Here is an 8,644-nt window from a genome sequence, read left to right on the forward strand (position 1 = left end):
CCTTCCTCAGGGAAGCTGCAGAGTGAGTCTCCAGATCATCATCTGTGTCATCAGAATCCAATGGCTCAATTCGCGGAGCATACTTGGGTGAAAATTTCGGTGTTGAAGTTGATCGACTTCCCATGGCCTCAAGTGCCTTCTTCTTTTCCAGCTGGATCAGTTCCAGCTTCATCCTGGTTTCAGAGATCTCTAGATCCAATAGAGACTTCTCTGTCTCGCGGAAATCCTCCGCTTCAGCCTCCCCCTCGTGTGGAGACTCTTCGAATCCATATCTCTTGGGTGGAACGCCTTTGTTCACCCGATCGCTTTTCCTCGGTGTCCTGAACATCCTGTCCAGTCCAATCCGTCTCCGATGGACCACCAAATGTAAATTATTTGGAAAATGTAGATAATAGTTGAATTCTTTATTCAATTAAATTTTCACTGCCTTCACAGTTGCATAATTTTCACAGACTACCAATTGTTTCAACGCCTACTGCGTTTTTCTCCAAATTCAAATTTCTTTTTAACGGATTACAAAATTATAATTCAATCAAATATTTCACAGCTGTGTTCATTCTTATACTCCCCTATGGTCACAAGATTTGGGTAACTGAAAAAGTACGATCGCGAGTACAAGCCCCCGCGATAAGGTAGTTCCTAGCGGTTAAGAGAATCACTCATTGAGATCGAGGAACTAAGAGTCGAGGAATTGCTTCTCCGGGTTGAGAGATCACAACTTCGATGGTATGGACACGTTCAGCCCATGGATAGAAAAAGATTCCCCAGGAAAACTATGCACTATGCAAGTCATTGTGACGAGGCGTCGACCTCAAGGCAGACCAAGGACAAGGTGGCTGAATCAAATTCAGAATCTTTCCTTGGAGCGCCTTTTGATCGAACCCGAACATCTTCATGAAGTGGCGGAGGATCGACAAGCGTGAGCTGCTAATTTGGATACCTTGGACCCGCGACCCCAGTAGGGATAAACGGTTAAAATGATCATGATGATGATGATGAATTATATTAGGAAGTAGTTGGACAGATATTGTAGAGAATTTTAAAAAGAAGTAAGGAAGTAGTACACACTTTATTTCTGAACACATAGTTATTACTATTTTATTAATTATTAGTTTACGGTACGACTCATGAAAGAAGCAGCTTATGAGGTCGAGTATTTAGTAGAGTTTCTTTTTCTGGTTATATTTTTATTGAGGGTTACAAGTGACTGAGCTGTCTGATCTTAAGTCAGACGACTCAAGATTCAGACAACTCAATTTTTTTCTATGTTCTTAATGAATTTAATCCATGACTCTTTTCTGGAAATTTGAAGCATTGTACTAGCTATTGAAATGTAATATTATAATGTGTAAAATTCATTAAAATATTTTGAAAAATGAGTCGTTCAAAGATTGAGTCGTCCAAAGATAGCGCACTTTCCCTTACTCTAAAAAAAAGTTCTGTCATACTAACAAGACATTTTGTCAAAAGGATGTTATTCTACAAAGATTATTTAAAAGTTTTGTTAAATCGGCTGCCAATTTGATCTTGTTAAAAGTTTGCGGGTATTATATTTAAAAGAAAAAATATTGTTTTAAAAATTTTTGTCGAATTTTTGAAAACAAGATCTTTGACAAAATTAAATCAAAATCCATTTGATCACTTTACAAATCTTTTTCAATGTAGAACCTTATATTGTTACTTGGATAAGCAATTGTCGTAACTTACGTGTTAGCCAAATCAACAATTCTTAGATAGTCTGTGTGTGTATTTCCATATTGTTACAAGAATTGATCATATAGGTGATGAGGCAATAAATTGCACTACAATACTACACATAATTGAATTTCAAATAAAGATAGTTATCGGATCATAACCGTTTTTTCTTCTATAAGCCTCTCCCAATTAATTGAAATATACGCTAACTAAGGATTTTTGACTTTAGTCTTTGGAAAACAGTAAGGATCACAAGGTCCAACACAATTCTTTATTTAGTTTAAATGTCTATTTAAACAAGCTCAAAAACATGTCCTTAAAAATTTGGTTCTCTAAAGGCTAAATTGAAGACTTCCTGTTATATCAAGATCCTGTTATTGGTCCCCTAAAGAGAGTAAAAAGAGGTAGAAATTTGTGAAAATGAGACAAAATCATGTTAACCCCTTTTTTATTTTCTGTGAAGGGTTCCACTAAAAAATGTAAGTACAACATTCCTGACAGTAGCTGTGATTTTATGAAAGGATCACAGTAAAAAGGGCATTCTGAAGTAGTTTGTCTTTCAGTCTTATTTCAAATTTCAACCTCATCTTGTGCTATTCCCATTCTTTCGCTTGTTCAGTTTCTTCCTCAAACTGCCGACGCGAATTCAATTTGCACTAACGTGGTGAGAGCAATTTAAGTTTCGAGACGAAGAACATTTTCTACTGGTGATACCGATGAAAAGTATCCATATGATAGAGCAGAAGAAGAAAAAAAGTATAAAAAGAAAAAGAATAATTTGAGAAAACTAAGTTTTCACGTTTCATTTCAGCACGACATGATTCCTTTTTTCCGCAAACATAACTCGAGGGTTTCCAAGGTGAGCTTTCATGGTGAGCCTCTGAATTACACTTTAGCAGTGAAACATGGAATTTTTAACATGAATCCTCCTCTGATACAAAAAGCTACAGAGGCATTGCAATTTGACGTAAATGTGATATCCTTTAAGATTATACTATAACTCTTGGAGAATGGTGAATTAGAGATGGAATATAATATTGTGCACATTATGCATAAAACCCCTGTATCAGGAGATTACATGCATTACTATTTTGTGTATTTGTTTACATTTCTGCTATTTCATGTAAAATTTACGGTAGATTTATTTCGGAGCATTTGTTCAGCTTCATGTTTTGTTTTTAGAAAAATTTTCCTACTCATTTTCGGAAATGTTTTCCTTATTTTTATTAAATGTTTGCGTCATTTCTGACAGTAAGTGAGAAAAATTTTATATATTTTAGAAATAAACATCTTATTGTATGCATGGTAAAGCGCGCTACCTTCGGATGACTCAAGCTTCGGACAACTCATTTTTTATGTTCTTAAGGATTTAACCCATGGCTCTTGTCTGAAATTTTGAGGCATTGTACTAGATATTGAATTATAATTATATAGCATTAATATTTAAAAGACATTAAAAAAATAATTGTTAGAAGCTTGAGTCGTCCGAAGGTAGTGCGTTTTCTGTTAACGAGTGAATTAAAATCTTACCCGTATTTGGGATACAAGAATTAAAAGTTATAACCGAAAGAGTAGTAAAACAAACCAAAATTGCTAAGTAATTAAAATTGCGTAAATAAAATATTAAATTTTGATCAGTTAAAAGGCCTAGATGTAATATTTAAGTATTGTCTGAGAATGGAAAAAACTCTATTTTTTCCATTGCTAAAACCTTCATGATACCATTGCCTTTAAAGCTTCGTTGAGTAACTGATCCAGTTGACTTTTTTTAAATTAGTTTTAAATATTTAATTATTTAGAATACGAAATAAATATTATATCACATAATATATTTTAGAGGGATCTCCAATTGCCTGTTTTTTATGTTCACTGCTCAAATTCTTTACTGATTGCAAAGTTTAATAACTGAACATCGTAAACAATCAAATAGATCCAGGCCAATCATTGAGTATATTTAGCCTGTCAAATTTGGAAATAAAGCATTAAATAAAGGATATTTATGCTAAGGGCCTATAACTGATGATTCTAAACCCTGAGTGCATGTCACTTTAGGATAAATTTCTCTTGCCAAGTTTTATAAATTAAATAACAAACTCCACCGAGAGAGCAGTGTAATTAATCCCTTGATTTTTCACCTCCAAAATTTCTCATAATGTAAATGTATTGCGAAAGTACTTTAGAAATATAGTATCAATGTCACGATATCAAGTATTTTCCATTCTGCTACACCTTAAATATCGCTTCTTGGAAATTACAAGGGGTCAACTCACTATTTTGCGATTTTAAGATTCTAATGCACTTAAAAATACAGTTTAATTAATTTTTAGATGATATAAGTCATTAAATTCCGTTATTAGAAAAGTTTTTCAAAATTTTATTCGCTTTGATTACTTGCATAATTTTGTTTGAAGTAAAGAGGCACAAAATATATTCATCGTTCAAATTTTTGTTAAACAGGGGACTAAACTCAAGCAAGTTGATCCCTTGTCATTCTAATTTCAGCAAAATTTGCACATCATTTAGAACGACAAGGAGCTAACTCATTAAAAAACATTTTGAAAGGTAAAAATATAAAAGTTTCGATGTTTATATTAGTGCTCATACAAATAGAAAAGAAATAAATTGTTTTTGTTCAGTCATTAAATTGAGATACTTATTTACACAAAGTTGAATCTTTCATGCTGTCTCCTGAAAAATTGCCGAAAACTAGTTGGCCCCTTGTAATTTCCAAGGAGCGATATATAAGGCTTATTTTTATGTGATGATTTATCTAAAAATTAAATATAAAAGTTATTCAACACATTACGAACACCAATTTTGTCGCAGAGTGTAAATAATGTAATTCAGGTCATTTATACCACCGCATTTGGTTGAGATTGAATTGTCCCAAAATACGATTTTGGGGCAATTGCGTCTTCATGTAAGAAACCAATCTAAAGGGTATCAATTAAGTCATTTACATTGTCTCATTAGATTGAAACTAAATTGTCTTAAAATCCGATTTTGGGACAGTTCTATCTGAATTCTAAATCTAATGCGGTGGTGTAAATAGACTCATTAACTGATTTTGTAAACAAACGGTTAATGGTTTTCTTCTCACTTATGTTACTGATAAGTCGAAAAAGATAGCGTAGTTTCTCACTTGCAAAAATATAGAGTAGGTGTTAGAAGTTAGTTGCTGCATATACGTTCGGGAAATCAAACGGGAAAAATGAAAGAAAAAATACTTTTTTTTTAATTTTATTTTTGAAAATTAATAGACTGTAATCTGTCGATGTATTTCAAAAAAATATTCCATTTTATTTCATCTAAAAAATAATTATTTTGGAAAAGTTGCTCATATTTCATGCATCAAAAGTTTATTGCCTCATTTAAAAAAGTTAATCAAAATGGTGAAATACGTGCAACAAACTTCATATTATCCAGTTACATTTAGATTACCATGCATTTTTAAAATTTTCAATGGTCAATATATTCATAAAAATGGCGATAAGTAATAAGAAAAAATATGTATCTTTGAATTTACAATTTAGGTTAAAATTGCATAGTTATAAGAAGATGAAAGAAGACAAAATATTTTTTTTAATCAAGAAAAAAAGATCTACGGATTACAGGCAATCAATTTGCAAAAAGATAAGTTAAAAAAAAAATAGTTTTTTCTATCATTTTTCCCACTTTTTTCCTGGTTTTCCCTTGAATCCCTTTAACGATTTATAAGGAAAATATGAATATTTACAGGAAAATGAAGGGATAAGAATATAGTTTGCTTGAGGAAAATCTTCTTTAAAACCTCTTTTAGAAATTATTCATTTATTCTAACAACATAAGTTAAACTGTTACTGTAAAACAGGAATTTTGTAAGATAATTCAATCCATTCCTTAAAAACTCATATTTTAAGGTATGTCAGAAACTTGATGTGACGAACTATGTCTCTTCGGTAATATCATGGGTATCAAGGCTCACAAGAACTCCGAAAATGCCGTTAATTTTTCTTTATACGAAAAAAACTTTTCATATTATTGACCTGTATTAGGGTGAAAGGAACGTCTATTGACACTTTAAGAACTCGTGTCAGCACCTATTGACACCCTAATCTGTACCATTTGGGATATAAAATTTGAACATCTCTGTTTATAGTACAAGATATATTACAGAAAAAAACGTTATATTACTTATATTTTACTAGATATATTAAATAATTTTCAACATTTTGCCAAAAGTGTCAATAGAGGTTCCCTGTCGATCAGACGTTCCTCCAATCCTACTATATGGATTTTAAAATCGATAAGTTTGTATAAGAAGCTATATACCAAATGTGACATCTAAAACAGATAAATCTGAAAATATTTAATTTAAACCTTAAGTCATACATCGACCTTGAGCTTAAACTTCTTTAAGATCGGCTAAGTCGTTTTCAAAAAATAAAATGTCAAACTTGGAATTTTCAGAAGAATATCGTTTATTTCCCAAAAACGGACAGACCTTTTTGACTTGAGCCTCAATAATTTTTCAATCATATAACAGCACATACGAAATGGGAAAAAACTCAAAGGAAACGAATGGAACATTTTAAATAGTTCAAGTTCATATTCATTTTCTGAAACATTTTTGAAATAAGTTTTATTGGTAAATATGTGTTCAAAATATTCCATGTGAGTGAGCGAGATGACTATATCCAGATTTCTTTCACTTCTATAATTTACATAATTTATATGCCAAAATATGATTAAAATAAAAGTAACCATGTGCTAGGCATTATGCTCAATGCACAATAACTTTTGTTTTGTAAACATATTTTCGAAAAACATATTTCGAAACTATTTTCGAAATTTGTGAAAATCAGTGAGATAACAAGACATATATCTCTTTCATTTTCACTGAAATGTCAAAACAAAAGCGTGTTTACAAAACAAAATTTATTGTGCGCGGTGCATTACATCCTCTTCTACTTTGAAAAAAAAAATTAAAACAAAAATCTATTTGAACTAAAATGCATGAACAGTACGCAAGAAAGTACATATAGTTTACAAAACTAGATTGTCCTTTAAAGATTAAATGTAAACATTTTGATTTCATTCCCCTAAAATTTTCTATTTTTGTTTGTAAATTTATTTTTCAAAGAAGATATTTCTCTACTCAAACAAATTCGTTAGATTTATTAGAAATCTTTCGGAAATATAAATATAATAAAGAAATATTATTAAGAAACCATTTGGAACAACAATTCCTGAAATGTAACATTTCCCATAAAATAATTTTAATGATTAATAACAAACACATTGAAGGAAACTTATTATTTTTGTGTACAACATTTTGGTGGAGTTTTTCTCTCAGAATTTTCCAGTTTGTGAGCAAGATTTTTTTTCGTTGAAATGTTTTATTTTTGGGAAATTTCCATCAATTACTCTCCCTTCGAAAGGAATTGTCAATCTCCTTCTACGGAGACGGATGTCGTAAAGGAAAGTCAATTTTCTCAGTGTAATTAGATGGGTGCAAAAGAGCGACAAGAATCATTTTGGATGGGTAATTACTCTTGAGTAAATTCAATAATACTTACATGCAAAATATAGTGTCTGGGAGCAACTCCGAAGGGATGTTCTTTTTGCCGAGAAATGTCCACAGAAGCACAAAAATTAACTCTCTAGTTCACTATATTCAATTGTCGCGGTTTTTTTTTACTCTCAACTTTTCTATTCAATTAGTCACTTTTGCTGGAGCTTTTTCACCGTTATTTGAGTATACGAAACTTTCTCTTTTAGCTGGGGTTATAGCTTTAGATGGGATATTGTGGTTGGTTCTTGCACAACACACTAAAGCGAAAGCGAAAGACAGGCAAAGAGTATCGCGATATCAGGGAAATCTACTGGAAATTGAAGAGGATTTCCGATTTCACCACAATTCTCCTGTTTTTTCCTTTAATGGAAATATCCCAGCCGTTTGTCGCCGAAGACAATCTTCCGGTACCAGAGCTTTCAGTTGATGATTTTCCTGTTATTGACGCGTGGTTTAATTTTTTTTTCAGCTGATACTTTAAAGCTTCACGTGCACTCAATATCTTTCTCTCTCTCACTCTCTGATATTATTCTCAATATGAGGCAAATATTTTGGCTAATAGAGTAAATTGGTGGTATCTAACCGTAAGAGACAGTGGAGATGATGAGAAGATTTGTGATTCAACAATTTGACCGGTTGTTTTTGTAGAAGAGATACAAGACAATTTATGAATGTGAGAATCCTTCAAGAAGGTCCAATTGTTGATCGCGGTGGCTCCTCTAGCTATAGCTCCTCCTGCCAATTAGTTGAGCTTGTAGCTTATCTTTTGTGTAGTAAACACGGGATACCGGAGGGGAGTTGATTGGATTATGGCGGAACAAGAGAACTTTTAATTGAAAGCGCGTCTGCACGCCCGCACAGATCGAAATCGCACAGAAGACTGAGGAGAGTATGTTTTTGGCCAAACACACCAAAGTATTCTCCACCAGTTTAGCGTCTCGACGTGCTTGGTACCGAGGGGACATCGTCGGTGTTCGGTGATGACACCAGGAACACTCCACACTGCTGCACTGTTGCGAATATTTTGGCGCAAACTGCGACGTCGCGATGCTAAACAAGGACAACACCTAGTCCAAGAGTTACAACAACTCTTCGACAGGTGTGCTTCAGCCACATTAACCTAAACCCCCATGTGAGGGTGGTAACAGCAATAGGAAGCTCTTTTGCAGCATCATAGACTCCTCTCTGTCATGATGTTGCCCCTCATCGAAGAGGGAAATGCAGTATGTTTGCACGAAGGACAGAAAAAGGGGTTAAGTGATATGAAATGGATGAATAATGGAAGTGAGATGAATGTGAAGCAAGAATATTAATGATGAACAGAAGATTCACAGCACAACCATAATTCACTGTATTTGATTTACCTTTGTCAATCTTTAGAACAACTTTCTAATA

At 32.9% G+C, this 8,644-nt stretch overlaps 1 protein-coding gene across 2 annotated transcripts in view; it reads right to left on the minus strand.

Moving 5' to 3' along the window:
* The window catches only part of LOC129804005 (poly(rC)-binding protein 3), a 341,188-nt gene extending 333,053 nt beyond the window's left edge, over positions 1-8,135 (minus strand). The window contains exon 1 of one of the 2 annotated variants that reach the window (XM_055850948.1): positions 7,254-8,135. The gene's annotated coding sequence lies outside the window, so the exon portion shown is untranslated. The remainder of the gene's footprint in view (positions 1-7,253) is intronic. The other variant, XM_055850952.1, reaches the window with a different exon arrangement.
* Between the last annotated feature and the right edge of the window lie 509 nt (positions 8,136-8,644).

This window comes from Phlebotomus papatasi, chromosome 2 (genome assembly GCF_024763615.1).
Source record: "Phlebotomus papatasi isolate M1 chromosome 2, Ppap_2.1, whole genome shotgun sequence".
Taxonomy (NCBI): domain Eukaryota; kingdom Metazoa; phylum Arthropoda; class Insecta; order Diptera; family Psychodidae; genus Phlebotomus; species Phlebotomus papatasi.